Source organism: Festucalex cinctus, chromosome 7 (assembly GCF_051991245.1).
Source record: "Festucalex cinctus isolate MCC-2025b chromosome 7, RoL_Fcin_1.0, whole genome shotgun sequence".
Lineage (NCBI taxonomy): Eukaryota > Metazoa > Chordata > Actinopteri > Syngnathiformes > Syngnathidae > Festucalex > Festucalex cinctus.
This window is the reverse complement of record NC_135417.1, coordinates 15,949,805-15,962,545: the sequence shown is the minus strand read 5'-3', so window position 1 is coordinate 15,962,545 and position 12,741 is coordinate 15,949,805. Positions and strand designations below refer to the sequence as shown.

At 41.1% G+C, this 12,741-nt stretch overlaps 1 protein-coding gene across 3 annotated transcripts in view; it reads left to right on the top strand.

Moving 5' to 3' along the window:
• The first annotated feature begins 267 nt into the window (after positions 1-267).
• The window catches only part of myom3 (myomesin 3), an 80,735-nt gene continuing 68,261 nt past the window's right edge, over positions 268-12,741 (top strand). The window contains exon 1 of one of the 3 annotated variants that reach the window (XM_077527704.1): positions 268-548. The gene's annotated coding sequence lies outside the window, so the exon portion shown is untranslated. Of the gene's footprint in view, positions 888-12,741 lie in introns of all 3 variants that reach the window. The other 2 variants (XM_077527706.1, XM_077527705.1) reach the window with 2 other exon arrangements.

Sequence of the window (12,741 nt, the reverse complement as noted above, 5' to 3'; positions counted from 1 at the left end):
GGCCGGATCGGTCAAATTGTACATACTTTTTAAAACATTGCCGTCAATTACATGCAGAGTTTCGCTATTTGTGGGCCAGCCCTAAATTGTGGGGCGCATCTGTACAAATATTGTCCCAAATTTTTTTTGCATAAACCTGTATATTGTTCACTGATTGTGTGCCGGGTGCCGTTAATGAAGTTATACGGACGGGGATTCAGACAGGGATTGGATGGACTACATTTCCCATCGCGAGATGCTGTGACTATCGCGTGACCGGTAGCGAGACTGGGAAAATCTAACATGGCGGCGCTCTGCTGCTAAAATAGAATTAGCTTTATATTTCTAATTAAACCTGAATTTAATGATTAGATAAATTCGATTTTTTTCTTTTCTAAGAAAGATCGGAAATATTATCCAGTGTGGACGACCTCGAACGTTTTATTGACGATCATTTTTATAGCTGCGCGATGGATGAGCCGGCGGCCAGTCGGGATAATCCTTCGAAAAAAAAAAGGAAAAATGACTCGTCAACAGACACGGACGATTTAGCAACCGCCGACGTATCGGTGAGTATGCTGGATTCCATAAATAAAAAACTTGACGTCCTCTGTCTTATCCGCGAGGACGTCAAAGAATTAAAGGCAAGTTTGGAATTCGTTAGCCAACAGGTAAGCGATCTCCAATGCGATAACTCCGAGCTACGCTCCTCTCTCGTCGCTGTCACAGCCGAGTTGGAGACGATTAAAAAGGAAAATAAAATGCTAAAGGAAACGGTCTTAGATGTTCAATCCCGTAGTATGCGGGAAAATCTAATATTCTCAGGTATATCCGAAAATTCTCCAGATAATCCAGAGGGTGAGATAAAAAAATTCATGACATCATCGCTAAAGATCCCACAGGAGACGGTAAATAATATCTCTTTTCACCGTGTACACCGGCTCGGAGCTCGTAAGGGCAATAAGCCCCGTCCTATTATTGCTAAGTTCGAACATTTTAAACATAAAGAATTGGTAAAAAGTAAAGGACGGGAGCTCAAAGGGACATCTTTCGGGATGAATGATCAATTCCCAAGAGAGATAAACGAGCGGCGAAAAGTACTGTTTCCTATCATGAAACAAAATAGACAGGAGGGTAAACGGACTTCGATGGTCGTTGATAAATTATATATCGACGGCCAGCTATTCCGAAACCCAACCTCGACCCCTTGGCTGTTCTAACTGACAATTGGTAGAGCCGAGCATTGTGTGATTATGTGACGTAGGTATATGTATATGTATGTGTATGTATATGTGTATATATGTATATATATGTATATGTATATGTATGTATATGTATGGATAATGGGTTACGAAATAGAATATGAATTTATATTATGCATAGGCTATATAGTAATAATAATAATAATAATAATAATATAGAAATATATTCTTAAAAAAATAAATTAATAATAATAATAATAATCTCGCTTAGGTCACCATTTACTGGTGTATTGTTATGTTGAATCCCCCACAGATTTCCTTCACACTCACTTCCCCCCACGTTTCTTCACTATTATACTTATCTACTTGCTATCTCTCTCTTTATATAAATTATATAAATTGCCTAATTACTCTTTTGCTATCCTACAATATGTTAATATTAATAAGCAGCTTATATAGATGTATACATAAGACTGAGTCTATATTGCTTGTATGCAGAAATTAGTTCTGGTCTCCTGGAATGTGTGTGGCGCTCGCTCCCAGGCAAAAAGAATAAAAATTTTAGACCATCTCTCAAAATTTAAGGCAGATATTTGTCTCCTACAAGAAACCCACTTACAAAAATCAGAAGAAAAATTATTTATAGATAAAAATTTTAGTCAAGTTTACTCTGCCTCCTATAATAGTAGACAAAGAGGTGTCTCTATACTTATACATAAGAATTTATTCTTTACTCTAAATAATATAGTAACAGATTTAGAGGGCCGATATATTATTATCCAGGTAACTATATTTAATAAAGTATATACAATTGGTAATTTATATGCCCCAAATAATGATGACCCTGATTTTTTCCATGAATTTTTCTCTCGGTTACTCGATTTAGCAACAAATTCTACTATTATTATTGGAGGTGATTTTAACACGGTCTTGAACCCGTTAATAGATCGTTCTAATAATACGATATATACAAGGCGATTACGATCCGCTAAAGTAATAGATGAATATATGGAGGATTTTGGCCTCAGCGATGGCTGGAGACTTCAAAACCCAACTAAGAAGGAATTTACTTTCTTCTCTGCTGTGCACCGATCATTCTCAAGAATTGATTTTTTCCTTACAAATAATTCTATTGTTGATAAAACTGCTATAAAAATACATTCTATAATTATAAGTGATCATGCACCAGTCTCCCTCACTCTACAAATTGACTCTACCTTTAAACCTCCCCCGATATGGCGTTTTAACATCTCATTACTGAAAGACGTAGAGTTTGATAAAATTATTAGAAGGGAGTGGGCAGATTTTTTGGAAATAAATGACTCTCCAAATATATCTCCATCTCTTCTCTGGGAAGCAGGGAAAGCGGTAATTAGAGGGAAAATTATATCATATTCAACTTATAAAAAGAAACAGGATCAAAAATTAGAAAAATACCTGGAAGATAAAATTAAACAACTAACGGATGAATATGTATTAAACCCAAATAATCAAATATGGATAGAACTACAGAATATAAAAATACAGTTAGATAACATGTTATCTAAAAAGACAGAGTTTATAATACAACAGTTGAGATATAATAATTTTGAACATAATAATAAATCAGGTAAATTCCTGGCAAATCAACTTCAACGGAATCGGGAAAAATCTCTTATAACGGCTATTAAAGATATAAATGGTGAATGCACACAATCACCAGAAGAAATTAACCATATTTTTTATAACTATTATCGAAATCTATACACAGAAATTAATAGACCTAACCCTGAATATATTGAGGAATTCCTAAACAGCTTAAATATACCTCAGTTATCTATTGAACATAAAGATATTCTCGATACCCCGCTTACTATAGATGAGTTGTATCGTGCTTTAGACAGTATGCCTAATGGCAGAGCACCTGGTCCAGACGGCTTTCCGGCTATATTTTTTAAACATTTCTGGTTAATGTTTGCTCCATTATTTCTAAGAGTAGTAACTGAAATTAAAAGTAAAGGTGATATACGTCAAGATATGAATATAGCAGCAATTAAACTTTTATTAAAGCCAGAAAAAGACCCTACCCTCCCGTCAAGTTACCGACCGATATCACTAATTAATACCGATATTAAAATTATCGCTAAGGCCTTGGCATCTCGATTAGAGACGGTAATCTCGACAATTATTCATAGTGATCAAACAGGTTTTATTAAAGGTCGTCATTCTACTAATAATATTAGGAGACTCTTTAACTTGATTAGTATGTCACAGCGGTATGATAAAAAGGCAGTTGTTATTTCGCTGGATGCAGAAAAAGCATTCGATAAAGTTAACTGGTCCTTCCTCTTTGCTGTCTTAAATAAATTCGGCTTCGGGGAGTCATTCATTCAATGGGTCTCAATATTATATGATTCTCCTAAAGCTACAGTTACTACTAATGGGATTACATCACAGAGTTTTACTTTACAAAGGGGAACAAGACAAGGGTGCCCAATTTCTCCTTTATTATTTGCTATATTTATTGAGCCGCTTGCATTAGCTATACGTCAGGATAGACGGATCCAAGGAATCCACTCCGGGACAATAGAACATAAAATTAATCTATATGCCGATGATATATTACTCTATTTAGAAGAACCTGCTATCTCGCTAGGGGAAGCATTTAAATTAATAACTAAATTCTCTCACTTATCAGATTACTCTATTAACTGGACAAAATCAACATTATTACCTATTACAGAAAATTCATGGAATCCTACAAGTCAGGATCCACACTACTCCTTTCCTACAGGTAATTTAAAATACTTAGGTGTTAAAATTTCACCTAAGTTAACTGAATTAACTTCTTTAAATTTTTCACCATTATTGGATAGTATCCGTAGTGACCTGGAACGCTGGAATAATCTTCCGATCTCTTTAATAGGACGGATAGCTACTATAAAAATGAAAGTTTTACCAAAGATTAATTATTTATTTTCAATGATTCCATTTAAACCTACGTCTAACTGGTTCCAATCGCTGGACTCTGCTATCATAAAATTCTATTGGAATAAAAAAAAAGCCAAAATTAGTCTATCTACTCTTCAGGAAAGTAAATCTAAAGGAGGTTTAGAGGCACCAAACTTTATGTACTATTATCTAGCTAATCAACTACAATATCTTGTGCTATGGACACAACCCAACAGAGATACTAACTGTTGGTTGGAATTGGAGCAGAAGGATTGTAATAATCTTAGACTGTCAGATTTACTCTTTATTACAAAATCAATAAGACGACATAATTGTTTTAAAAACCCAATGATAGCCGCCACCCTGACTGCCTGGTGGAAGGCATTAGAAATTACAAACTCCCAATTGGCGCCCTGTGGGCTCTCTCCCATTTGGCATAACCCCGACTTTCAACTTAATAATCAGTCGTTCCATTTAAGCCTATGGGAGCAGAAAGGAATTACACACCTTCATCATCTTTTCTCAGATAATAAGTTTATATCGTATACAAACTTGGTCCAGAAATATGAAATAAAAAAGGGAAATTTCTTACATTATCTGCAAGTTAAAAATATGGTTAAGAAACAAATCCCAACACTTCAAGATACGCTCCAACTGCCTGTCTTAGCTAAAGATATTATAAAGCTTTCTCCAACAACAATAAAGAAAATATCAAAAATATATAAGTTATTTTTATACACAAATAAAACGTATTTACCGACTTTAAAATGGGAAAAAGACTTGTCTATAGTTCCGGAACCAGACTTTTGGACCCAAATCTGTGAAAATGTATTTAAAATGACCAAACAGACAAATTTGCAACTTATCCAATATAAGATACTTCATAGAACATATATTACACAATATATGATGAAAAAAATGGGACTCTCTGACTCCGACATTTGTCTCCAGTGCTCACAAAACACTGCCGATACTTATCTTCATGCTTTATGGTCATGTACTCCAGTGCTGCATTTCTGGACTAAAATCTTGGAAAAGCTCGCTGATATATTAAACTGTAGGCTTCCTTTATCTCCAAGACTGTGTTTACTAGGTGACTTAACAATAACTGAGCGACCATGTAAACAATCTCAATCTATATTTATAGCCCTTACTATTGCTAAAAAAATAATCCTTGTCAATTGGAAAAATAAACAATCTCTAAATATCGACCACTGGTTAAACTTACTAATAAATTATATCTCAATGGAAAAAATCTCTGCCTTAAATAAAAATCAAGTATCAAGATTTAAACAAATATGGTCTATGTACATAGAATATTTTAATCTCAATTTGGCAACTTAATCCTGCCAAGATTCTGCCTGTTAACGAGAGCCACCACATCGTTACAACTTCTGTTTTCGCTGCTCCTGTATTTGGTATTTTGTATCTGATTGTTTTTATTTTTATATAGTCAGGAACCTAGTTGCTGCTAGTGGGCTCGAGCATACCACACTATACGACACTATACTCAATAACTCCTTAAGATCTATTTCTAGTGGGCACTAAGCATCAACACTTGGTGTTACTGCATGCTAATTAGTCAATTTTCTTGACGCCGTCCCCTGTGGTCGGGCGGGGGTGGTTCTGCCCCCCCCCCCCGTTGTCTGCTCGGTGGCGGTTGCGTCTTGGCCGCTCCCTGGGCCCCCTGTGGGGTGCGGTGTTGGGGTGCTTCCCCTGGTGCCCGGGGCGGTGCCGTCCCGGCGCGGTCCGCTGCTCCGTGCCCGGCGGCGCGGTTCGGGGTGGGTGGGCCTCCGGTGTGCCCCGTGGTTCCCTCTCCCCTCCCCCTTCCTCCCCCCCGTCGCCTCTCCCTCCTCGCCTCCTCCCGCCCATCCTCCTCTGCCTCCCGGTCCCTTTTCCCTTGTCGCCCTCCCTCCTCCTCTCCCCCCCCGCCTCCTGCCCTGCAGCCGCCCTTTCGCCTTCTTGTCGTCTTCTCCCCGCTTCCCCCGCCCCCCCCCCCCCTTCCCTGTCTGCCCTGCGGCCCCTCCCCCTCCCTCTCCCTGGGCCTGGGGCTCCCTCCCCGGCCCGGGCGTCGGGCTCCGGGGGCCGGGCGAGGGTTTGGGGCCTGCCCCGCTCCGGTATAACTCCTGGTGCCCCGGGCGGGCCCCGGTGGCTGGTGGGCTGTCCGGTAGCCCTGCTGCGCTGGCTGCCCGCCCATTGTGGTGCCGGGTGGATGAGGTGGGGGGCGGCAGGGGGTGGGGGTGCTGGGGGGCGGGCGTGCCACCTACACCCGCCGGGTTGGGTGAGGCCCCGCTGGTCGCTCCTCTTACTCACTTCACTAGCTTGCACTATACACTTTGTAAATATACACATAGGGCACACAACACATTTCTTGGTGGGGTGGGGAAGGGTGGAAACACCGTCTTCACCCTTCAACTCCCCTCCAATTTTAATGCACCTCACGTCCAAGGGGAGGGGTGAGTTGGGGCGGGGAGCCATCAGAGGGGATGGACTGCAGTGCCTGGCAGCGCTGTGGTCCCCCCCATTTGTGTCCCTGCCCCACCACTTTGTCCCTCCATTCCCTTTTTTAATGCACCACACATATACATATTCATTTTTTGGGGGGGGATACGGGTGTGTCGGAGTAGGGGAAATTTTTTCCCTCTGCTCCGACTCACCTGCTCCCAATTTTAATGCACCACACGCACACACTTGTATATACACTGGGTGGGGCCACATTCACGGTGTAAGGGTAGAGCTCGCCAGTCGGCGAGCTGGCGGACTCAGTAACAGGGTTAGGTGTCACTTGTACTCTGGCGTGACGACCGGGGCCTCTCCCCACCGGGCTCGGTGTTCTGGTGTCCCGCCTTCTCCCCTGGTGCTTCCTCCTCTGCTTCCCCCCTCCCGCCGCGGTGCAAATCTCGCGCGGCTGGAGGTGGGGTGGGCACATCTTCCCTCTCTGCGCTGCTGCCCGGTGCCGGTTTCCGGGGGGGGGGTGGGGGGTTCTCGCGGGGGGCCGGGTTCGCGGGGGGGGGGGTGGCGGCCGTCGGGGGGGGGGCGGCTTGTTTGGGGGGGGGGTGGAGGTATGGGTGGGTGGGGGGTTGGGTGCTGGGGGTCGGGGTGTGTTCGGGGGTTTGGGGGTCGGGGGTGGTGGGGCCTGGGTCGTGGTGGATGGCGGGTTTGGGTGGGGTGCGGGGGGGTCGTGGGGGGATGGGGGCTGGGGACCGGTGGGGCGCTGTGGGGGCCCGCTGGGCCTCGTTCTACGGCCTTGGGCTCGGGGGTGTGGGCCGGGGCTGGGGCGGGGGTGTTCCGGGTGTCTGGGTCGGCTCGCTGACCGGTGTCCGCTCGGGTGGCTTGGGGGTGGCCTTGGTGCTGCCGCGGCCTGGGGATTCCGGGGGGGGGTGCTCGCTTTGCTGGACCGCGGTTGACGGCTTCTCTCTTTGGTGGTGGTCCTTATGCATGCCAGATCCGTCGCACCAGCATCTACTGAAACTCAACAGAAGTACCCTCTCCCTCCCACAGCCCCTTGAATCAGTTGGTGCTGGTGTCTGTGGTTCTCACTTTTCTTTATCTATCCTTCCCTCCTTCCTCTCTTTAGTTTTTCCTCTGGTCACTTGAGATCTTAATTTATTAGAAGTATGAGGTTTCTGGGGTTGGCATAAGACTCCGGTTTTGTAACCACGCAGGAGGGGTCTTGTTGGTGCTGGACTTCACTTTGATGGATTGGATGTACTGGCTTCTATTGATCTCACTCTGCCTTATCGATCCTTCCCTCCTTCCTCTCTTTAGTTTTTCCTCTGGGCTCTTGAGATCTCGCTAAATTTGCTGGAATTTAGAGGCTTCCGGGGTTGGCGTAAGACTTTGATTTTGTAATCATGGGGAAGGCAGGAAGTGTTTGGTCGGTGCTGGATGTCACTTTGATTTACCTTTCTTTTCTCTTTATTTCTTTTTTTTCTGACCTTTTCTCTGGTCTCCTGACCATTTAAATCTCACGACTCTGGCAAGATTCTGAAGTACCTGGTTAAGGCGAAGGGTAATGGGATATTTATAAGGTTTTAGGTGAATGAATGAGTATAAATTTATACGTATTTGCACGCACGCACACGCACGCACGCAAACGCACGCAAACGCACACACGCAAACGCACGCACGCACGCAAACGCACGCACGCAAACGCACGCACACATACACACACACACAAAAAAAAAAAAAAAAAAAAGGAAAAGAGCAATGATGACAAGACGTTGAATCGGTAAGACTACCGAATGAACAATTCTGAGCTCTTCAAAAAAAAAAAAAAAAAAAAAAAAAAAAAAAGAAGTTATACGGACGCTAATACTTGTCATATGTGTGTCTTATTCAGCACGTTTGTGTTTGAATCATGTTTTTATTTTTTAAACAAACTAACTTTAAATTGTGCTTAAAATAACGACATTCAGAGCAATTCCATGTACAAGTTGCATTGCTCAACTGAGACTTACTTGTGTAATTATGAATTTATAAGCTTTGATTGTGGCCGGCTGATTAATTGGGCCTACATTTATTTATTTATTACACTTTATACAACCATCTCACGGGCCGGATTAAACCCCATTGCGGGCCTGATCCGGCCCCCGGGCCTTATGTTTGACACCCCTGGCTTACTGTCTATTATTATTATTATTATTATTATTATTATTATTATTATTATTATTATTATTATTATTATTATTATTATTTCTATTTTATTTTTTTATTTATGTATTTATATATTTATTTATTTATTATCAGGGGCACATATAAGTTTCACTTCTTTCTGTTCCCTTTCATTTCTTTTTTAATGAATGAAATAAATATGCTTAGCTATGCTAAAGCTGCTGCCCCAGCGACCCGACCCCAGATAAGCGATGGATGGATGGATGGATGGATGGATGGATGGATGGATGGATGGATGGATGGATGAAATAAATATAATTATACACTTTTTTAACTAGGCATCTAAATATGAATAAAATAGTAGCTAATAAAATACTTTATTTAAAAAATAATAATATTAATAATAATGTAAACATTTAAAAATATTTTTTTCATAATATTCTGCCTTTAAAATGATTACTGGTGAGTTATTGCAGATTTCTGGGGAGAAGTGACAAAGAAACAAGCTTCATTAAGAGAAATATAACTGTATAGCCACTGCTTGATCTGAGAATAAAAATCAATTGTTTTTTTTCCCTTTTGTGTTCAGCGCAGCTGATTCCCATTGCGAAATCACCAAACATGCTCCCGGATCAAACCAAATAGGGTTCAAATTGGACACCAGCGAGTAGCTCGAAACATGGCGTTGCAAAATGCTTCCATTGGCTTGTTTTCTAACAAGCCGTTAATGGGCCCGTGATGGCGACAGGACCGGAATGTAAGGGAAACGTTGCCAGGGAAATGGATTGAAGCTACCTGGACCCGTTAGAGGTTTGCGGCCATGATTGCTTGCAGCCAACCCAAAGAAAATGTTTCTCAACATCTTGATCAGACAAAATGGCGACATCACAGAGCGTTACACTTTCACTTGAGATTAAATGCAAGAGCGTCCGACGGGGGGATAAATGTTTGCAGTGCGCAAAAGGCCAAGCGCCGCCTTTTATTCATAATACATAAGTGCGAGTAGCGAACGAGCATGAATGATTAATAGTCGTTTTCAACATTATGCCGTCCACGTCGCACCCGCACAAACTCATTACGCATTTCCTACCTCTGCAAGGGAGCAACATGTGAGCTCAACGAATACCCAGAGGAAGCTGAACTGAATCCTTTTTTTTTTTTTTTTTTTTTTTTTTTTTAAAGCAACAACTCTATTACCACACAAAATTCCATGAATGTGCATGGGTGGGATGTTCAATTTTAAAAGTATTTCAAATGGGATGGGAGAGTCTCAGTGTTTTCGCTCTTGTTTTTTCAATGAACCACAATTGTTGACACTAGTTGACACCTGCCTCACAGAAACTTTCACCATCATAAACGTACAGGCAATGTTTAAGCTACAATTTGGTTTTGTAACCCTGTGGGTGGCAGGTGGTGTCTGGTTGGTGCTGGATTTAACTTTGATTCATCTTTCTTTCCTTTGATCCTTCCTCTGGTCTCCTGACGACTTCACCACTCTGAAGCAACCTGAAGTAGGCCTGCTAGATTATGAAGAAAATATTAATAACGATTAATTTGGTAATAATTGAAATCACGATTAGGATGATCATTTGCTTTTTTGGGTGCAAAACAAGACAATATTTAAACGTAAAAAATATTAAGACAAATACATTTCGTTGAAACACAGATTATGCAAGTTTCTTTTGGACCAAACATGATTTATTGAATTATTTATTTTATAAATTAAAAAAAGAGCAACTATATAAATTTAAACAACTCAAAATTATTATTATTATTATAATCTTTTATTTTTGTTTACAATTATGCCAATTTTGTAATTGTGGAGTGTCATACTTGAAATTGTAATTAAATTTTGATTAATTGCACAGCCCTAGATGAAGCCGTTTGATGTCAGAGGATTTTGCACAAATTGTCCCTGTTGAAAATAATGTGAAGTGATTGTCGCCACCATAAAATCTAACTGTACGGGCAATGTTTTAAGTCACATTTGACCACATTCTTAACCGTCTCCACCGTACAAAGAGAAATTCATTGCGCTCATAAAACCATAATAAAGTAAAACCATCAACTATTGGCAGACATCTAATGGAAAACTCTTTACGGAGATGCCCCCACCAAATGTTTTATGCGTATTGTAGAAGTAACAAAGCCTTATTTTATGATATTCTGTCAGCAGAGCGACATCACACGTACTTCCGAGTGGCAAAAGCTCAAGCGATTTCCAACCACGAGAAAACAAATACTGTACTTTTATGTCACTTGACAGAAAGCAGAAAGTGAATGAGTTGAATCATGATTTCTAACAATATATTTTTGTAATCATTTTCAGTACAAGTCAGCAGTAGTCAATCAGTTTCTGCCACACGGAAGTACTCTGTCAATAGAGGCGTTCAACTTCCTCCACTTAAATCTTACTAACACTTAGAATTGATTTGTTTTGCTTGATTGCTGGACTTTGATTTTTTGCACTCCATCTCCGCCGACTCAAGTTGAGTGGAAATCCCCGACGAGAAATTAAAGATAGCGCAGATCCCGGGCGGACCAGGATGTCTCGCTAATAAAAGGTGGTCCCCTCACAGCTGCTTTGTCCCACTGGTTATTCTTAGTCTGACAGTCATTGCTGGTGTCATGATGAGAAGGGCCAGTCTGGAAACCCAAGCTCATATTGTTGCATATATTCCACAGGCAGGTGCGTTCCCATTTAAGAGCTTATAAATAACCCTCCAACGTCTATATAACCATCTGCTCTTGAGTGGAAAGTAGCATTTGCAGAGAGAAAAGTCTTTTATATTTTCATCCAAACAAAAACATTGCCACTTTTAATTACAAGAAATTAGAAGTGTTTCTTTCCTTTCTTCTGTTTTTATTGGAGTAGCGTAATAGCATACACTCAAACCATCATGAAGTCTAAAGAGAGCTTTTTGTTTTTTATCGTGAGTCATTTGCTCCCAAAAACGTATAACTATGTTCTATTTTAAATGTTTTAAGTGTCCCAAAGATGTTTGGATTTTTTTTTTAAGTTTTTGATGCAGCCTCTCAACTGCAGAGAACAGGTGAAGCTATAGGTATTTATTACAAAAATGGCCATCAGGTGGCAGCAGAGTATATGAGATCAACCAGGGCCATGTTGAAAACAAGCTGATTTACCCACAATTCTAAACAGATTTGAGAATAATGATGAAACCTAGCTATATTTTTATGTTAATTGCTTCAAAGCGAAAACGGATAGAAACATACGGGGGGGGTTCTGATGAAAGAAGAGACTAATCTTTCTTTTGGTAGGTTATTATAGTAACAGAACACAATATTCTGTGGGTCTTGGAAAATCAGTCAAAATCCAGTCAAACAGCCGGGAGGGAAGAGGGTTGCTTCAGTTAAAATGGCTCTAAGTGAATAAGTTAATATCACCAACCTCATATCGTGAAATTTATCGCATTGTGATGTTTAGATATCGTTATATCAATTAGTAGTTACAATTGCAACACAGCAACAGGTTTTGCACATGCATTTTCTCTGCATTTTTTGGAGTGTTGGGCAAAAAGCAAGCTGATCCTTTGATACTTGATGATATGAGGCCTCGCGAAGTGCAGAGGTCTTTGGTCAAATTCCGAATTATACTAACTAGACTTTAGAGAGCCTCCGCTGCATTAAATTAAATAAACACATCTTTCTCCCAGTCAAAGTTATCAAGGATACATGTGAAGCCCGTTGTTCTCCCGAGAGCATTCCAGCTGTTCCCATCAGCTGCTCTGGTCATTCATCATATCCTATTGCTTCATCCCATAGCCAGCACAAGTCTTTTAATTCGACCTGACTACTGTTTATGTATGGCTGCAACTGAGTGCATGGGGAGGTGGTCATCGGTCTATATTTGAGTATTGTGTCGCTTCATCCGGACGGACCACAAAGGGATGAGACGGTAACAGAACGTGAGAGGTCATACAAAGCGAGGGTGTTTCGGCTTCACAGAAACGTTGCGATCCGGAGGATTCTACCTGCTTCCTTGAGGGAAAGA